The sequence below is a fragment of the Lepisosteus oculatus genome, chromosome 1, assembly GCF_040954835.1.
Source record: "Lepisosteus oculatus isolate fLepOcu1 chromosome 1, fLepOcu1.hap2, whole genome shotgun sequence".
Lineage (NCBI taxonomy): Eukaryota > Metazoa > Chordata > Actinopteri > Semionotiformes > Lepisosteidae > Lepisosteus > Lepisosteus oculatus.
This window is the reverse complement of record NC_090696.1, coordinates 27,453,133-27,475,011: the sequence shown is the minus strand read 5'-3', so window position 1 is coordinate 27,475,011 and position 21,879 is coordinate 27,453,133. Positions and strand designations below refer to the sequence as shown.

General features: G+C 37.5%; 1 protein-coding gene across 1 annotated transcript in view; it reads right to left on the bottom strand.

Moving 5' to 3' along the window:
• frem3 (Fras1 related extracellular matrix 3) overlaps positions 1 to 21,879 on the bottom strand; it is a 64,311-nt gene that overhangs the window by 36,629 nt on the left and 5,803 nt on the right. The gene's annotated exons all lie outside the window — the stretch shown is intronic.

Below are 21,879 nucleotides of genomic sequence, written 5' to 3'. Positions count from 1 at the left end.
TGACAGGAAAACTGATCTAAAATTCTAAAATGTTGTTTAGAAGGATCCTTTTGACAAAACTTATTCAAATATGACACGGTTTGTTAATTTCTATGAAACAAAACCAATTAATTGATAGAAAAAACGTTCTGTAGAAAGCATAAACACACTCTTTTTAATATATCTTCCCCATTGGCACATCTTTTTAGTATTTGTCTGAGGATTTTTGTGCTTTAAGAGTATAGGCGATAAAAAAGCCCAGAGCATACATACAGTATATACATTTTCAATAGCAGCTATTTTTTGTAACCATATTTACTTTCCAAAATCAGGATATGAACAAATTCTGGCTTGTAAATTGACAAATTAATTTTATAAAGTAATTGGTCTTTACAGAAAGCTGACACTCAACGAATGGCATTTTGATTCTGCATATCATATATCCCCATGAAAGTGAGAAAATAGAATATTAACACATGTTTTAGCAACAGTAAATAAAATTCAGTCAGTGATAAACTAATATGATAGTGTTCTGAAATGTAAATGCCTAGAAGCCTTATTTTCTCTTAATAGAAACTACCTGCATATTAACATGAGTTTTAAAAATGAGTAGAAGTATGAATTAAATCAACACACTTTTAATTAATCATATTAATTGCTAAAATGAGGATAATTACCTGTTCATTATCTGACCTTAAGTGAGTGCGTTGTTCTTCACATTGAAATTCTGTTTAGTGAACATTTAATATCCTCTCAGCCATGGCAGACTCCACAACAAAGGCATGATCCAAAATGATCTGTAATCGCTAGTGGCAGATAAATTTAGGAAATTATATTTAACTATGAGCTGAACGTATACATTCATTGACTGAATGGATCACTAGTTTGGCTTTTTCTGAGCAATAAAGAATATAAAAGCTAAAATCACAGCTGTCAAATCTATCAAAAAACATTCTCTTATCTTATGTAGTTTTGATGTTTCCTGTAAAAGCTACATCTGAATTCTGTGCTTTTAACGTAAATGTAGTCTTTGTTGAGCTGTTTCTTTTGAAACTTTTTTTGAAATCATAGCTACTGATTCAGGGGTGATGCACATAATTCAGTTATTTATATAGTTTTGCAAGAACCACCTATCATTTACACACTAGCTCACATTGATACTCTTTTTCAAATCACACATTTTGAAAAAAGTTCTAGTTTAGTGTGGACTGTCAATGGACACTATCAGCCAGCATCCTGTTCATTCTGTTCACATGAGGCAGAAATAAAACCACCCTGCTGTGTGGATAAAAAGAACATTCAATATTCTTAAAATTGTCGCGGGATATTTCCTTTGGCCCATATTTAAACATACAGCCTAATAATATCTAAGACATAACATGGTCAAGCTACACTTACCAAAACTGGATAACCATAGATATGATTTGAAATGGATTTTCTAATACATTTCCTCAACTGCTTAAGTTACTTTAACAGTCACTGCATGTCTGCTTGAGTTCTGTAGTACAGCTTCTACTTTTAACCCAGTAAAGTTAATAATTACGCAATGGCAGAGTCCACGGCCTGCTCAACTGAACAGGCCCCATTTACCAAGCGATCTGAAGTAATGAAGTTGGATTTGAAAACGGAGACATCTCAAAGCTTTTAGAGAAAATCCAAATGGAACATTTTTTTTCTCTGTGATTTCAGCTCCTCATACTAATGAAATAGTTTTTTCTTCCTTTAAAAAAATCTCACTTTATGGAACCTTTTCAGAAAAAATGAAAAAATAAAAACTTGCAGTGAACCACTTTGTACAGTGTGCAACAAACAAATTCTTCTTTGAAAAAAAAACATAAACACGTAAAAAGTTACAAAGGAGACAAGGCAATTTGGCTTTGAATAAGCCCCTTCAATCACCTGCTGAAAATGCAAACTTTCACATGGAAATCCAACGACAATTATAATACTCTTCATTTTTCAGTTTTTAAAGTTACTGTTAACTTTAATGAAGTTGAATTAAATCCAAACACTCTCAATTTTACCCTAAAATGAGAACAGGTAATAGCTTCAAGTCCAATCTTTAGTGGGTATTGTGTTCTACACATTGAACCTCTGTATCTAAACATTTAATTTCCTCTCAGCCGTCACAACCACAACAACAAATTCATGATCCAGAACGATTTGTAGTAGCCAGTGGCCAGAAATATTGGGGAAACTACATCTAACTCTGAGCTGAACTCCTAGTTATTTCCAGGTAACCACCATTTATGGCATTCATTTCTCAGTTTACATATTAATTAAATTCATTAATCCCCACTTTGGCTTTCCTTGAGTAACTGATAGCTTTAATCATGAACAGAGAAGCCCATGCACCCTCACTCCCTTTCCCTCAACACTTCTTTGTGGACGTTGAATTGAGTGTTAGCTATATAAGCATAGAGATGGTGGGCTTTCTCCACTATGAGGGGCGGAGCGGTGGCTCTGTGGCTAAGGATCTGCGCCTGCGGCTGGAAGGTTCCCGCGGCCGGCAGAGGAATCCTACTCCGTTGGGCCCCTGAGCAAGACCCTTAACCCCAACTGCTTCAGGGGCGCCGTACAATGGCTGACCCTGTGCTCTGACCCCAAGCTTCTCTCCCTGTCTGTGTGTCTGTGTCTCATGAAGAGCAGGTTGGAGTATGCGAAAAGATGAATTCCTAATGCAAGAAATTGTATATGGCCAAAAACGTGATCTTATCTTACTTACTATGGCTGTCACCCACTTTCTTCTCCTTGCTCTAAATTCAGGTCTGCCCTACAAGCATAGAGCAGTAAGCCTAACTGAACATCTAACCATGAAGGAGCTCATATTCCTAACAGCTATGTCTAAAAATACAAGAAGCATCTGTCATGTTTGTCTTTGCCAGCCCAAATTATTTAGGAGGTAATAAGCACAGTTGATTTATATGATCTTTGTCATCTGTTAAAGAGCCAACAGATGATGAATTGAAGCAGCAGGGTACCAGCAGTGGTACCAATACATATTTTAGAATAAAACCTCTTTGTTTTCAATTTAGAATGTGTTGATGCAAACACAGCATCAAGGTAAAGGTTCATTATTCTACCCGTCTTTTTGTGGCTCTATTTACTTACAATGTCCATAGTAAAGTATGTTTGCGAAAATTGTGAACAACCCATTGCAGTGATTTGTAAACTGGCAATTCTGAGAATTAATATGAATATACATGAATATTAATTCATAACAATCTGCAAACAAAAATGGATCATGAATTTGAAATCAAATGAAAATCAATAAATTAGTTAATTCTTATGAAACAAAGATCATCAGAAAAGTTACAATCAAGAGGTTGGTACATCAAGAGGCCTCAAGTCTGTTTTGTGGTTAGTAGCCATTCATTCCAAGGGTGTCATGCAGGATCTTAAAAAAGCAAGGGTCCTCACAATATCTGGGTAGCCTCTTCCACAGTCCGATAACCTTTTATGTAGAGAAGTGCCTGTTGTTGTCAGTTTTAAATGCACTGCTGTGTAATTTCTAGTTGTTACCTTTGGTTTTTTCACTGCTGTTTATCCCCTTGTATTTTTTTTATTTGGGTTGTAGGCATTTTACTTTGTATGTGTGTTTTGGGGGGCATGATGTTGTGGTTTCCGGCACTGTGAAGAAAAAGATGTAAGCTGTATGGCTAAGTTCAAAGTTCTTGGGCAGAGGGCCCACTGTGTAGCAGACGTCAAGTATTGTTAACTGGAAACAGGGAGGACGGGGCCATCAAAGGAACACAGCTCTGACAAAGAGCTTCCTCTGTTCAAGAATCTGGGATAGTCAAAAAGCTTTAGGTTTCATTAGTGTCATCCTCTCCTGTCTGAGGGATAGATAATAGCATTTCATTGTTCTGGGTACTGATCACAGAAAAAAAAGGTTTAGTGAGATAAAGTTAATCTGATATCTGTCCACTTCTGAAGCACATGTTTCTGAAACACATATACAAAAGATGCATTTAATTATTAGGGATTATGTGTCAAAAAGAACGTGAAGCTGAATAAAGAAAAAAAATATTTGGTGGGCTGTTCATGCAAACTACAGTAAAACGTAATGCCTGGCACAATGAGAAAAAGTAGAGACAAAAGTGACACTGCCGTACCCAAAAAACCCAATGAAAATGACCATTTCAGAACACACTTCTGGAAAGATTGTCTAGTTTAGAATTAGCTTTGAAGTATTATCACATTTTATTTTTCTTTGTGCTGAGAAAAGGTCACTTTAAATCTCACTGTAAATTTTCACCAAAGAGGAATACAAATTTAAACTGAAAATATTTATTTACTTCACATTATTCTAATTAACTGCAATCTACAGATAACTGTTTATAGTTTCTCCTTTGTGAGTTTCTGCTAACTGTTAACTATTTGTTTGACTATCATAGCAACAAAATGATGTTAAGCGTAGCTGCAAAGTTAACTTGAGAGAATTGGTACAGTAAAACAATGGCAAACCATTTTTTATATTTGCATACTTTTTTTGCCTGGTTAGTTTCATTATACTTTATTTTTTCACATTTTTATAATGATAGCATTATAAACGATTTTGTTTAGGCTCTGTACTTATGTGAGTTTCTAAACTATTGTAGTTTTATCTTTAATAGTGTACTAAAACCAACCAACAGCATGAATTTAAACTTAGCACACTGCAAATATTGAATTTAGTAATCTGACAAAATGTTATGCATATCTGCAGTTAGAAAATGAGTAGAAGAAAGTATTTCACAACCTTTTTTGTACGAAATGTATTCATTGCACAAATCTCAAAGTATCAGAATACCAAAGCGGATAAGGTGATGAAAAGTTTTCCTTTTTTATTTTGGAAACCTGATACTCTAATGTGTAAATAAACAGTTGCATTGTCATGTACATGTGGAGTCACCTAAAGAAAATATTTAGCTATACGTTCATCAGTTCTAAAGAACAGTCTAAATCATTCCTGCCTTACTACAAACCCAGACTGTTGTGGGGAAATGAAAAAGATACTGACACCCGGAATATTGGCTTAACCGTGACACCTCCCAGTTTCTGTCAAAATACTGTACATGTATGAAACAAAACAGCAAACAAATATTACCTTTCAAGACTAATGAATGTGTTTAACTGTGGTAGGTTGCAAGAAATGATGCATCAGGAGCTCATTGTTATTACAATGCAATGCCCTCAAAAGTTCGAGTGTGATTATCTGACCTGCTTCACTCTTCTGAGGGGGTTTATTGAATAGTTTTATGACGCTCTGTGAGTGGCAGGTGTGGCTTGGCAAAGGCTCCTCTCGCAAAGACAATGAAGGTCAATTTAATCCGCTGGTTGCCAGTTTGTGCTCAGTGTGTAGGAAGGTTTGGCATTGAATCACTTTCTTTAAATCTAGACCCACACCAGAATTCCGAAGCCCCCTGAATGACAGCTGTACCTTTCTCAAGAAAAAACCCTCTTTAACTTCTTTGTTCTTCTGAGTACGAGCCATCGAAAGGACAGCAGGGGTGGTGAGTGTCTATCTGGGTGGCCCACGAAGCAAGAACAGGTGCCATGGCGATGGGTTCCATTCAAAAGTGTTATGGAATGTTTTTATTTAATGCCTTTGAAGGACATGAAAGACTACATGTCTTTTCTCATGCCTTCCTTCTGATTTGCTCCCCATCTTCTAACTGTGAAGTAATTCAAACAGAAACAATTTTTTAACAAGTCCTTAAAAACCCTGAAAAAGGGTTTATGCCCTTTTCCTGTTTAAAGTATCCTTAACCCAACTCTACTACACAAAGCTTCAGAGGAGGAGCTTCGCTGAATCAGAGTCACACATATAGCAATCTGTACGGACAGAGGATCAGATGCCAATACAGTATCTACCGAGTATGCATACATTAAGGCAATCATAACACATTAGTTCCCATAAGGAAGCTAAACATAAAAACTATTAAACTAACTAAATTAAGATTATTTCAACAATACCATAAAACCTACTTGGTCCACCTAAATGTCTTTTGGAAAGAGAATTTTAAAATGGAATTGAAAATACCAGGTGAGCCCTGTTCCCTGAAAAGCCAGGCAATGCCCCTAGAGAACTGGAGGAGTTCAGAAGAGGAGGTGCCCACCTGGCTGGAGGGAATGAATCTGATAGCGAGAGTTTGCAGGACCTACAAAAAGTAAGTTGCGAGCAACAGGAGCTGTATTAGCCTACCAGCAATCAAAGCAGCTTTGCTGTTTGTACTCTGGGACAGCAAAAGCTCTCAAAGGTCCTGGGGGCAAAGCAGTTTAATCTTCACGTGGTTGTTGTGGACTTGAACAACTGAGCTGAGCAGAGGAATAAAATGAGGAGCAGAAAATAGGTGGATAACAAATGGACATCCCCACTTCAAATAAATACTAAAAGAGAACAAACAGTGACTTGGCAAAGTTTAAATTGCATATTTATGGAAGCAATAATGTTAAGAAAACAGGAAGCAAGCATATGTGGGTGAATTGGGAGCACATAATTGATGTTCAAGTTGTTCCTTGGTTGGCAGTTTAATACAATTTCAGGAATAGACACTGAACCTAACAGAAATTAGAACTGGGTTAAAATATTGCATGTCATTATCACAAGCTGTATGTGATGCTGCCACTGAATCACGTAGTAATAGGATATGAAATACTAATATTTATCCTCTCTGTTGAAGGTTGAAGGAAGGATATTACTAAAAATACCATTTACTTAGTTCTTGGAATGTCAGCCTCTAAGTTATATATTATACTTTCATTACTTAAAGAATTAACTGTACTGTATATATTATTTTTAGTTAGACAATATTTAAAAAAATTCTAATGTTGTTACTTGATTTATTCTAAGAGGTTGAATATGTGGGCCAATATGTCAAGTAAGCAAGTCCTACATTTTTCTGGACCATTTCCAGACCCCCCAGGATGCAACCGCCCTTAAAATTACTTGCACAGTTGCTGGTCTTGGATTAGTAACTTTACTGTCTACAGATCGAGGAAATTTACCACCGTCTTTTTTATAGCCTAACAAGACGTTTGCCAAGATTCAACAGATGACATACTGTACACACTAGCACTTCAATTGAGAAATCAACATATTTACATTTCGTGTCTTCAGAAAATTGCACACCTTTTCTGTTATGTGCAGACAAACATTAAACTGTTAAATGTACAAAAGTTTAGCCAACTTTACACGTTTTTAATTAAATAAAAAAAACCAAAATGCTACATTCCATAAATTGGTCCGGTAATTCTAAAGTATAACAATGGTAGAAGGATTTTACAGGTTAGATTGTAGACCCACCGAAGAGTATAAAATTGAGTACTAAGATCCAAAAATGTAATACGCATCATATTTGTCACTAGGCGAGTACACACCATGATAGTATCCCATCAGCCAGTGATGGCAGTCTTCACTTAAAGCTTTAGCCATTATCTGAGTGCAGCAATGTCATTTTGTAGAGGGTGAGGGGGGTAAAGTGCTTTCTTTGTAGACCAATTAAAAAAGCTAAGAGCAAGTGCTGTGTGCTCTTTGGGAAAGGAAGGAAACAAAGATTAATAAAGGGATGAAAAGTCTGATGGCAGCTGCCTGCCATGTCAAAAAGCATTTGCATGTAGCTTGTGGCAGCAACTAAAAACTGAGCCACCATTATGTCACCAGCCAGCCAGGAATGGAAACTTAGTGGGAAATTTGGGGTTGGCAAACATCTGTTTGGAAAACATAGCAGGGTGGATGACAGAAGGAGAATAATATGATGTCCAAACATCAGGCCACAATCTTAATGTCTTCAAAATGCTCTTGTACGTTTTCTTATAAGAAAATTAAACAGAACTTGAATACACAAGATCATTTTATGGGCCATCTACAATTTCTTATATCAGCAATTTGTCTTTTTGCATACCCCAACTTGCTCTCCATGAGACACACAGACAGGGAGAGAAGCTTGGGGTCAGAGCACAGGGTCAGCCATTTATGCAGCACCCCTGGAGCAGCTGGGGTTAAGGGCCTTGCTCAGGGGCCCAATGGAGTAGGATTCCTCTGCCAGCTGCAGGATACGAACCGGCAACCTTCCAGCCACAGGTGCAGATCCTTAGCCACAGAGCCACAGCACCACCCAACATGCTTCTAATAACCATACTAACAATGTGCCTCTAAACTGCCATAGAAGAGCCTTTAGGACTATTAATTGTAAGAAATACACATTACCTAGTAATATTGCCCTGTTATCCAGATGTTGAGAAAACATACACATTGCTCCCAGGCTTTAGGTGACAGTCTGCAAACAGCACAAGCTGAACCAACACCAGCTTCGAAGCCTTTGGGCATATCTCAAAATGTATCTCAGAGTCCCCAAAATCCCACGCCCTATGGCCAGCTGGCCCCTCCCGGTTGCTCACTTTCTAAAAAAACCTTGGGGTAGAAGAAGACTGCCCCAACAGGAAGGATTTTTTTGTGGTGAGCTACTCCGAGCTCATTAAGGCTACTGGCAAAGCACTTTGCTGAACCCATCCAGCTACTGAACATTTCCTCATGTTAGTGTACTCCTGACTTTCTATTCTTTACAAGATAGGTAATTTGCATTAATTACTTAAAGGGGGCATCTGGTGTATTAAAAAAACAAACATAAACTATACCAACTATTCCAAACTAGTGTTTGGAACATAATAGGTCATTTCATATTCACGGTATCCACCAAAACATCTCCATAGTTGCACACTACAGCACTGAAAGTCATCCAGGAGAGTTGCATGTGTCTGCAAGGACAACAGTACCAGTGCTGGTTCAATTGAACCACAACTTTATTACATCCCTCAGGAGGCTGCGCAGAGAAGACTGATTTCTCCTTGAAGGAGAAGATTGTTTGGAGCATGTAACATTACAGTATGTATAATACTTTGTGAAATTCGGCAAAGTTTATGTTTGATTTTTGGATCAAGCATAACTGTATTCCCCCTATAAACACATCAGAGAAAAGATTTTAGTAAAAGAGAAAAACAAAACACCACAAATCTTCCAATGTGAAACACGATGCAGTACTGATAGGCCATGTTGCTCCTACAAAATCATTCGACTAAGAAAAGTTAAATTCTAAAAAATTACTACCTAAGTTTCCCTTAGTACCCAAGTACACAGCTTACAAGAAAGTCCAAGGGACTCCTTGTTTGATGATCTGGTATTAATATCTATGCTCATTTGTTCACCTTATTGCTATGTACTGTAAATTTACTCTTGACTGTTTTGAGTTCGCCCACATTGCAGGAAGAGTGATCACTTCGGCAGGTCACAAGTCATAAGCTGATGAGCATTCTGGGCCATTTAAAACACCCTCCACTCATTATGGCTCACTGTGTGTTGCGTTGCCTCTGAGAAATGTGGATGTATAGCGACTGCTATAAACGGCCTGAAGAGAAACGATCCTTCGGGAGCAGCAGGAGCAGCCTCAGTGACAGCTCCCTGAGTGGCAAGGAAGTGCTTTGCCATCTGGGGATGATAAGAATAACCTGAGCCCATTTATCATGGCCTTCATGCACTCCAGTCCAATAAATCTTCACATTGTCAGGGAAGACAGATATCTAGCTGGAGACTTACGCACAGTCACAGCGAGGGACTGCCGCTGCAGGCAAGGCGCAGCAGCAGAGGACAGTAAATCCTCTGCCTGCCGCTGACATGACTGAAGGGTAAGATCCGTAACACGGCAAGGAACCGGTCAAGTACACAGAGTGTCTGTGTCTCTCTCTCTGTCAAAAAAGAAAGTGCCCCACTTCCAGCTTGAGTCAAAGCAGAACACGGTTTTAAACCCTAATTTGCATGCAGGTGAGAAGAAGTGCCGATTAAAAAAACAAGAGTTTTTTCAATACATTGCTTCTGCTGTGGATGGATGACTGGTAGCTTCTCCTCAAATGTCATTTTACCCAGGGTTGCTGTGATAACTTGGCCTGCTTTCTTAATTTCTTCAAAGTATTACTGCAGATGTAATTATTATTTCATGGTCAATGCAAGTTTTATTTTGTACTTCTGGGACAGGTTTTATAATTAATGCTAGTAAACAGATGGGTAAGAGGAGGACTTCCCTACTGTTGTATTGTGTTTTTCACTCACCCAGGGCTGGCTGAGAATTAGTATAACTATAAAGCAAAAGGACTTATGTTTCTTCGATATTCCTATATTATCTAAATAAATCTGAGATTTAGCAGTTTCTCAAGAATATAGTTGTAGATTTACTGAAGCAAGCTTGTTTACAAATTGATTTATTTTCATGTAAAGGATTTCCAAAAACTTTAAATTTTTTAAAAACTCTTCTACAAGCAAAATCTGACTTTATATTTTATACTTACTCTATATCTATATCAGTTGTCCTCATAAATTGTCCATCTTTTGAAAAATAAGGTTAAAATTATTTGTGGGCTGAAATCCCCTCAGTGGTAGAGCAGCATATCTATCTTTGCCTCGTTTAAGTTACATTTCATATTAATCCCATTCAACCTGTCTCTTTTGCATATACAGTAACTGCACAGGATAATGTTGATTACCCTGCATGAATTGTTTTAGGGGTTAACACTGCAATTTACCAAAGTATATCAAGGAACATAATGGCTGACCTCCATGGTTTTGTGCTCTTTATTTTAAAAATTTAGTTTAGATGCAGATTCAAACAGCATTCAATTAATTCAATTTTTAATAAAAAGCAAACAGCTTTTCCAAAGAGAGGAATTCCCTCTTCCTGACCTCAGCTTCCAGACATTATACTTGGCCATTTCCCAGGATTCTAGGGATAATTGTTTACTCTTACTATGAACCTCAGATCTTAAGCTACTTCAGTCAGATCTCATGTTAAAGCAATGTCAGTTTCTGGTCTTATCATGGGTGGCCATCTCGTAAAATAATCAGCTTACTTTTGAAACATTAAGCCCTTAACTACGTGGATTTTTAATGACTAATAAAAAAAAAGACTTTTCAGAACACAACAGCAAACTCTTGAAACTTAAGACTGCCTATGGTTTGGCTTCGCAAGTAAAGACACTGTATAGTAATGCTATACCAAACGAATGTGTGATAAAAATAAGTACAACCCTTTTACTCCATAATAATACATTTTTGAAGTGAGATGGGGGTGACAGGCTTTGAACACTGCCAAATATAATGCCGAATAATTTGCATGGAGATCTTACTTAACACATACAGGGTTGCTGTTCATATAAATATCTATTCTGCACACCAACTTCAAGTGCTTAGGTTATCAGCCAATCTCTGATTGTCTTGTATATTGTAGGAGCACCGCCTCTTTTGAAACAGGATCTTTTTGAAGTCTGGATTAGTTCTCTCACACCTGTCCCCTATATCCGTCTCTAATGTAGGGTTTCCCTTTTCCAAAAGTGTTCTGCATGGTTCTTGGCCAAGGATTCTCTTGAAGGCAGGGAGAAGTCTGTGATTGGGCTAGCCAGAAGTGTTTAAATCCTTTAATAAACTCAATCTAGCAGACTGCTTCAACAGTGAGCTACTGAGGGCAACTGGGAACTAGGAGAGTACAAATCAGAAAGCAGCTCTTTACACGAAGGGCTGTGGAGTTGTGGAACATACTGCTGAGCCAAGCGATAAAGCCAGTTCCCAAAGATCTTTTAAGAAACACCTGGATAAGACCCTTGAAACAAACTACTAGAAATTAAAGGAGCAAAGTGAAAGGCCTTCACCCGTTTGACACCTTTTGTATGGTCTCAGGATGTGTGTAAAATTTCGCCCCTGCTCCGTCTGTCTTAAATTAGCTGGATATGTGTTTATGTCAGAACAAGTGGCTCATGGGGGGAAACCTAGTGGTTTTTAACTTTATAACAAACAAAATGCAGAGTAAACTGCCACTCAAACCTCCACAAAAAAATCAATCAAGTGGGATTATCAGAAACCACAAAGGTTTACAGAAGCTTTTCCAAAAGTACAAAGACCTATTTTTAACTATTGTGAAAACCGAAATCCTAAATTACAGTTTCAGTAAGTTTTTTCTTTCAATGTAATGAAAACCAGATTGAAACAATTATTTATTCCCTTTCCTTATCTGTACTATGAACTACAGCTCAGATGGACCCTGAACTAGATCCAGGTTTCTTCTGCTTCACATTCTGTGCAACTGCACTTTTTTTAGTAACAGGAACAAGAAAGTACTTTGAGGCCAAACCTAAGTAAAACACTATGTTTTGCAAATGTGTTCTAAACTTTAAATATTAGTGAGATATTTGGTAAAACAAAATTTGAGAAATAAAAAGTCACTCAAAAAGAAAGTACAGTGAACTTTAAGCATTTTGAAGCAGACAAAGGAATGGATGAGACAGCACCATATAGTAAATGTCAGCAATCAGTCCACTTTGTCTTGTCTTGTTCTGTAGTTTGTAGAAACAAAACATCTACAAAATGTAGTTGCATTATTGGCGGGTTTAAAATGCAACTGCATGCTTTCATCCCTTGAATACACCCTTGTATACACATGGGAGAAACACAGGGTAATTTAAGACGTACACATACTGTAGGATGAGGCACACGTCACTGCTGAGCTCACATGTGGTTTTACAGCTAGAAAATTGCAATCGGAAATGTGATCAATCCAAACCTGCTGCTAAGGTACAGTGAATTATTGTGTTGCGGCACACCATTTGGCAAAAAATTACCCAACCCGAAGTTTATGTATAAATCTTATGTAATCTTAATCTTATACAATAGCTCTAAATATAAATAATGGAGTCCCATAGGAAAAAAACATCAGTAGAAGTAACACAAACTAATTATTTACAACACGGCTTTCTAATTCTTTTTAGGTTATGTACAGTTCTAGCTGAAGTATGCGTCTGCTATTTAGTATCCATTAGTTTTTTTCTTAGTATTTTTATGCTTGAGAGGTCTTTTGCTACTCCATGTCACAGGCACTTCAAGTATCATGTTGGCACGCAGTTAAAATAAAATGATTAGTGCTCTACTGCTTTCAATACAATTCATGGAATATTATAATAAGACAAAATACTCTTTCCCAGTTTCAGGAAATAATTCTGAAGCACTTATATACTTTTTTAAACTTACTGTGTGATTGACTGAAATGGATAATGAATTAGAGCCAACACATAATGGGAAAATTGGTAAAAGCAAGCATACAAAAGGCAGAGCTCATAGTTTTATAAAAACAAGACATAAGTCTTTTTTTCATTTGCATTTCTATGGCCCAGCAGCCATAATATCCTTTAATCTGTGATTAAAGGCACATTCTCTACAGTGAAGGATACAAAAAGAGAAGGCTTCACAAGCTTCATGGTTTGATTGGCCCCTGGCTGTGGTCACCATCTTGATGGACAAGGATATATACTATCTACACGCTTGTAAAGGAAGAATTTATGAGGTCAGCTTTTAAGTGCTGGTATTTTAACCAGGTGACTCTTAAAGTCCTGGCTGCATTATTCTCTCTACAGACCTGCTTAATGAGATTTTTTTAATTTGAGATGAACCAACAGTGAGCCATGATCTAATTCACTGAAACCATTATTGCCCTTCGTCTGTATTTTAATTTAAGGGCTCGTTAATGCTCTAAAATCTTGCAAACTGCATGTTACAAAAGCCTCAATAGTACTGCGGAGTGGAAAAACTTCAGGTTATACAAATGGTCTCTGCACACTGTTTCCATCATTGACCCAATAAATTTAAACAGTACAAAAACAAATTAAGGCTAAATACTACCAACCGTCCATGTGTCCAACACTTGTGAGACTTATCTACAGTATAAAAAAGTATATCATAAACAATAGCTATGTCATGCTGAAATCAGCAAAACATTTGTCATAATAAAACTGTTATATGTTATACTAATATATCAGAGATAACATCAAGATAGGAAAAGCAGCAGATTCCACAGTTTTCATTGCCTCCTTTCATTGACCTGACCCCAAAGAGCATACTGACCTTATTTACAGCTTTAGGACAAGATTAGCATTATCATGAAATTTGTTTCTTTAAAAAGAAAAGCTATTACTTCAGGCACTGAAACCCTTACCAGGGTGAAAAAATAAAGCCCACAGTTATCCACATAAAAAAGACAGGTTCCCCTGAAGAGCAAGGCACTGGAATTCCTCTTTTCACATCCCTGTTTTACAGATGTCAGAGTTACAGGCAATTATGTAATTATGGACAGAGGAATAAGGGCACTTATGATGAAACAGGAATTATACAAGGCAGAGATAATAACTTCCACGGGAAACATCCAACACTTTAATTAAACTAATTCCTCTTTTACGAGAAGCACTTAAAGAAAGTTCTTTGACAAATTAAAAAAAATAAAAATACTCATACTGAGCAGCTTTGTGATCATAGAGCTATTCTCTTAGGGAGCAACAATGCAAGAAATGCACTACAGTTCTTCATTTGGGGATTTTTCTTGTCTTTCAGCACCCATGTACAAGTCCTGACACTTACCAAATACCGGCATCAGTGGCAAAATAAAATAATGCTCCCAACATAATGGTGTCCCATTCCAGAGTGCCTGACCTATGTCATCAATCAGCACTTCAGGCAGAACAGCGCAAACACGTGGTTACAGAAAACAGGGAAAACCAGCCTCTGGCAGCCCAACAGAAGACCAAAATCCCATTTAGGTTGATTTAGATAAGAACCCCTAGAAGAATCTAACCTGTCGTTGTACAATAATGGTGTCTTACCCAGGTGTCTTATTTTAGCGACGTGTTCACCACATTTATCATGGTAACATGTCATCATTCCTGTATATTTCATCCATAAAGATTCCAGCCCATTCTAAGGGTCGTTTTTATTTCGAATCACTAGTTGTAATTGTTTTTTATCTCGCACTAGGGAGAATGTGGAAGTGGAGGACGACTCTTCTTTTACATGTGCCAGGTTGTGTGTCAAGGCTCAGCACCGACTGGGAGGAGACAAGCATCTTTCCCTCAGAGCGCTGCACACCCGCCTTCACCCAGGAGGCCGCAGGGGGTTGCTGTATTTGTCAAGAGCCAAGAGGGCATTGCACGGCTATTCCCAACCTACCTGATGCCGCTCAGCCAGCTGTGTGCCCCCACTTGGGTCACTTGGGTAACATTCAAATAATGACATGCCTCAGGCTCGAACCCCTGCCTTTACTGCTTGAGCCACTCAGTCTGTTTATGACAATCCACGCACTGACAAAATATTCGGCCTTCTAATTAATGCTAAAGCCGTCAGCTCTTTTCCCAACTTTTATTCATTTAACTTCAGAATTCTTCCAGTTTAATCCGTCCACTTCCCCCATGTTTCTCAATGAAAAGGACACCTAAGCTGAGCTGTCCTTGTCCCCCTGCCCCCGGGCTGTTTTCGCTGAGGTTGTTAGCATTCAGCATGACTTCCCTCCAGCCCTACTCTCTTGCCACAGCAGGTTGAGGCTCTGTGTCTCTTGCAGATGTTGCCCTTTGTTTGCATTATTCCTCCGTGTCAGCCTGTGATTGAGATCTCGCCATCTGCCCAGATGCAAGGTCTGGATTTGAAACGCAGCCAGTATTTTGACTGGAAGTGTCTCAGTTAGGACCTCAGACATCTGTTCATGTGTGAAAAATGTTTCAGTGATGGTGCAGAGGGTAAGGTTTGGATTTGCGTGCTTACCTGTAGATATAGCTTATATTTCTTTCAATCTGAATCATACAACATTGGATTTCAGGCTTGTATTTTAGAAGGGTGGGCAACCTTATAAATGAGCTCACGTGTGAGGTGCCTGCAGACTTTAAAACACCTGATCCAGACCTGGAAAACCCAGTCGATCCAACTTCTTAGCCCCTTTACAGTTCTATTATATAATGAAAGGTTAGGATGGACTGAATACCAAAAACAAACCCGGCACTCCAGGACTAGTGCTGCCTCCACTTGCAAGCTACACCTCAGGAAAATGCTCATACCTGATTTATTGCCAGCCAGATGACTTGGATTTAGTACATTTATTCTGGTGCGTGGAATGTTAGTAGGGCTTTGGTCAAGTGTTTTGTTTTTGTGATCTTTGACTTGCCTGCTACATTAACAAGCTTGCCGGAGCTAATCGGAATTGCTGTTACTTTTCCTGACAGGTACATGACATTCAGCATGGAAGCCTGTTAATGTCCCAGAGCAGCTGCTCCAATCATTTAATCTGGGTCCCTTTGCAAGTTGAAATGTCATTTCCTGCACGTCACCTGATTAGTATGAGTTTTTATGAAGTGCTGCAAACTTCAGGCATGCCATGGAAAAATTATGCTTTACATATTGTATGTATGCTTATGTAAGAAATATACTGTATATACAGTATAAGTATATTGCAAATTAGTCTTAAGAAGCCAAGATATATATCTGTGCATGTGTGGGGGGTTTATGGGGGATGTACAGTATGTGGGTGTGCAAATTTAGTGTTTCCACATACAACATCAACTCCTCACACAATCAAATTCTGGTATCATCTTGTTGCCTAGCATTTCTGGACCTCTAAGAATTATTACTATTCCCAAAGGTTGCAGCCTATGTTTAACCTTTCTGTATATTTCTACTGAAAAGGTGCTGTCAAACCTGAAACCACAGGTAGGTGCAGTTTCTCTGACACTGACAGTGGACCAACAGTAATAGCAATCATTCACAGAATACGAAAACCTGATGAAATCAGACCCTCCAAAGAACCAAACACATGCTTCTTGCAAACTGCTGAACAGAAAATTTTTGGAACCATTGATAACACAGCAAAATCATCCTTGTAAAGAGAAAGTAGCACACATATTCTTTTCAGTTTGCCTTCCAGATGAATAGAAGCCATGATGGAGTCAATATACAAACAGGTAACTGCAGCTGACAATTCTTTGACCTGCCTTGCAGCTCAGATTGAGCACCAGAAGACACTGGGCTCCTGTTCAGCTTCTTTCGTTCAGCACTATCGGGGAAGTTTCTTTTATTGCCTGTCTTAGCTTTCACCGTAGATTACTCCACTGGCTCATAAAAGGCCTGTTCCTTCCAGCTGTAATGTAGCCAGGGTGACAAAATGCCAACCCGGCGGTATGTCCTCTTCATTCTTTCCAACGCATAGAAGGCATTTGCCCCATTCAGACAGCATTGCCATGGCTTCTAGGCCTGTTTTATTTGGTAAAATCTGTCACAGGTCTGCCCTTAATAACTTAAATTACTGTTTGAAATCTTTCCATACAAACACTGGCTCATTTCAAGATAACTTTATTAGTTGTCATATTAAACTAGAACTTTCACTTAAATTTTTACATAGCCTGTGGTTATCTTACTTGCTCTCATTTTTCTCTATTAAAATCTGATGCAGGATCACTGCTCTTAAGTCCGAAAATTGTGCTTGATCTTCCCAACATTTTCACTGATTCAGGCTTAATCTTTCATTTTGTGGAACTCGTTATGTTTTTACATTCATTGATGTTCCTTCAATAAATACCTATAAATCAAGATTTAAAAACTTTTTTCAATGGTGTAGCGGTTTAAACACAATTGACAAAGACAAAAGATTGTACTTATTTGTTTTCTGAATCTGTTGTTTATCTATCCTCTTTTACCTACCTGTACTTCCTTTTTATTTGTTTAAATAGGACTTGTTTTCATGGTCACATGACACTGGTCTCTATCCTGCCTGCTGTTTTGTGCATCTGTGTCATGTTGTTGTTAGCACTGCCATTCCAGAGCTCCAGTGCCCTGTGTTCGATTCCTGCGGGCTGCACCTGTCTGTGGGGAGTATGCACGCTCTCCCTGTAGGTTTTTGTTGCGCAGGTTAGGTTTGACTACTCTTTGACTACCCTGGACTATTTGCTGTGGAAGGCAGCCAGGCTCATAACTCTTCACTTGTACACAAAGAGAAAACCTATGGTGCTTTTCTCCCTCACAGTCAGTTCTGGGACTACTCAGAAATACTTTAGTGAAATAACCATATGAGAAATAATGATCCCCTTTATGATTTTTAGCTTAATTTAAATTATTAAATATTTTCATTTAAAGGATGAGGATGCATTTAATGGATTGATATTAATAAAAAGTCAATAAAATATAAGAATACCACAAATTACATGAAATAGCTGGAAGAGGTATTGTTGGGATAAATATTTATTCAGGGTTGGTTCTATTCAGTTGGTTTTCTAACTACGTGTGACAACAGCAGAATACCCCCAAAACATCTTGGAGCAAGAGACATACCTCTGTTTAACTTCTTTCTACCAGCAAACGTATCTTCATGCAATTTACAGAAAGCCCTCTTCCCTGTTTGCTGACCTCTAGATCTCAGCAAACTTGCTCTTACATGTTGGTATAGAGAAAAAAGCCTGTCAGTCAATCAGCAGTCGCATTCTGTTGCTTTTATTGTTATGGCCTAATCCTTCAGACAGCCAATCTTTTACAACCCCTAATACCAAACATATGTGGGCTCTGTTAAGTCCTCTTTGGACAAGGCTAGACTTTGGCCAGATGTACTATGTTTTCAGACTAACATTGCACTGGGTTTGGATTCTTTTAATGCTATCCCTTATAATGGGTTTGCAAACAGTGGAACTGTTCTGTTAATTGGGGTTGCTATTTTCTTTTCCTGTGCACATTATAGTGTCTTCTCCTCATTATAGGTCAGTCTCCTCTCAGTAATCATTGGGAAAAGACAAACGGAGTAAGAAAGTTTAGCATTATTGGACTGCAATAAATTAAAAAGCACTCCTAGCCTTTATAAACAAAGAACACTAGAACATTTTTATCATGTTTAATTATGTGGAAATCCACATCGACCATTTCAACAACCTGGCACTTCTGATTTAAGTAACATACAGACAAGAGTTGGTTTTTTAAATATGCTAAACATATATAAGACTACCTGCCTTAGTTTAGAATATGTTGCTACACATCCTGCGAATTGTTAAACTACAAAGAACGTTAGATATTTTTTTCCATAATGTCTCTATGTTTGTATAATTTAATACCATATAATTACATTTTTAAGTCCAAAGCCAGGAAGGAATCTATTACAAAAGGCATCTAAAATTAGGCTGTGAGCTGAATCGCTTAGGTAGTTTATCAGATGAAGACAGACCTGGAAAACCTGTGATGTCTTCATAAAAAAGTGATCAACCGGCATAATGATACAGTTTCCAAGATTTTGAATATTAAGCATTATACTTATTACAGAAGTCCCAGTAAGCTTAGGAAAATCTAACCTTTTCAGACGCTCTTCTCCTGAAATATTAATTGTATGCAGTAAAATCAGGTGTTCAAATTCCAGAGCCTTTTGTTTAAAGAGATAATTAGAGACCTTGGCCCTCATCCACTATTTGTCCTGATATCTGAGCGCTAATTGAAGTGCACTGCACTGCAGCACAGGCTAATAGGAAGATTGATAGTGGGAATTCCACTTCTTTAAAGCCCATGGAGGAATGTCTGAAAAGGCCATGACACTGGCTTCTCCCCGAACATCATCCTGGCTAAAAACCGATACCTCCACAGTGATAATATTCCAATAGATCTCAATACAGCATAATTATAGCCTAAACATAACTGCATGGATTGCATTTCACAAACTCAGAATGCATTTAAAGCTGCAGTTAAAATAGTACCCCACCTGTTATATTTTGTAACGTTGCTGTGCATTAACTATATATATAGTATGATGCTGTAACACTTCAGTGTACAATGAAAAATCAAATGGATTTGACCAATTAAAGTGAAATACAAACAAGAGGAGCTATTACAAAAAAAACTGAAATTAAGGGATGTTTTTATTTCATTTCCTACTAACATTTGTATACATTTACAGATACATTTGTATCTGTAAAAATATGTATGACCGTTACAACATAACTGATTGTAAATAAATATCTGCACAAATTACTCAGAATATTATAGGATAAAAGTAAGAATGACATTTGTATTCTACTGTTGGATCTACTAAACTGTTGAATTAACTGTCACATTGGAAATCCAGTTCAATGTTTTGCACTGTGCTTTGTGGATTCATGCAAGAAGAACATTCCTTATCTAGGACAAAATTGAGAATACTGCTAACTGAGGATAATTCTAAAGAAATCTATCAAACAGAAGATAAAACACAAGCCTTATAATAGTAGCACATGACCAATGATGACATATTATTGACAAAAGAAGTATCTTTTCAAATTAAATATCAAGGCTTTTGAAAACTGAAACACTAGGGTATTAATATGGTTGAAATAAACAGATATTGCAACAATGTAACATGACACTACACTATACAAAACCTATTTCACTTTACCAGCAGCCGTAAAAACACTGTAGAACAAGGCAGCATCAAGACAGAGATGAATCCAGCAAGGAGTTATGAAACTCAAGAAGAAAGGTTCATGTGACATCTGACCAAAACTAAATTTGCAGGAATATAAATAAACTCTGAAATCTTAAGCCCTTAAGTACACCCTCTCCTGAAAAAGGGAGGACAGAAAAGCTCCAACTTCATAAGCAAAAAAAAATAATGCTGAGCAGTGTACAGGTGAATACTTTCACTTCAAAACCTGCCAAACTAACCAAAAGCCTTTATTAACATGTATATTCTTTCCTTCTGGAAAGATTTGTTGTTAAGAAGCAGCTGGTGGGTAGGCTACCCACAGTAACTGCAAACCTAAGCATAAGAAAACACATTAAATAAACATTTGAAAACACTTTAGAAGACGTTCAATAAACTCTTAATTATTTATTAACCCTTCACAGATAATGAATAGATAGTACATGAACTGTTAATAGGTATAAATGTGGTTATTAACCCCTACTTATATACTCTATATATGCTGTAATACTTGAGTGCATTGAGAGTATAAACTTTGAGGTGAAGTGTTGAAGAACACTGCAATCATCTTGTCTCTGATTGTAATACCGTAAAGATATTGAACAAGTTAATTTTGTTGGTGACACTGTAACATAGTGTACTATGCTTGTAAGAAGTCTGTTAAAAATCATATACAGTACTGTATGTTCACTGTCTGGTAAAAGTTAGTAAAGTATTAAAGCTTATCACTCAACCTTGCTACAAAGTGTTACCAAACATTCTTTTGCTGCCTGCTTAGGATGCCTTATTCTTGTTCTGTACTAATATCACAAATTAGCAATTTAATGATACAAAGAATTTTGAATGCTCATGGAAAACAGTTTATACTAAATCATTTTCTCCCCTGCTCAGCACTAATCTCAGGCTCTAAAAACATAGCCTAAGAATGTCGCAGCATAAACCTGCATTTTATTTACAGCTCTTTTTCTTCCTGCAATTTTAACGTACTATTGAGAACAATTCAGTGCATTCAAAGACCAATTTGCAACATAAAAGCAAAAACATAAAGATATTTTCCAACATTTCCTCCTATTTTGTTTTAAAGTATGCAGAATCAGGTTATTTGCAGTCATGGTAACAACACCTACTAAAACAAAAACCTTTTTCTATTGAGTGGAAAACGTTAACAAGTTTATGTCCTATGTGAAACACTTAACAAAATTATGGTGGAAGAATGTTCACTAACAGAAAATCAGGCATTACTGGAGTTTCTTGTGAGCGCATATACCCACACAGAGTCTGGAGGATGTGCCTTCCCCTTTCTGTCCTAAACTGGCCGCCCTAGTCAGTGCAGAGAGAGAAGAGCCAAGTTTCACTGTTGCAAAGGGTGTCAATCACCAATAACTAAGCTCTAGCTTTGTAATACAAACAAGGCAATGACTGATGACACCAAGCTAGGAGGAGTATGACTCTCATTTACTCACTGAAAACAAAACATGTTTGTGCTGTGTTTAGATAGCCAAGTCAATGCACAGCTCTGGGCTGCAGCACATTTAAGTTTACTCAATTTCTTGTATGTTTGGACACGTAAAGACTAAAAATGGAAAAATGAAAAAAAAAGGGAAAGATTTATGCGAGGCTACAGAATACAGAACTCAAGCCCATGTGTCAG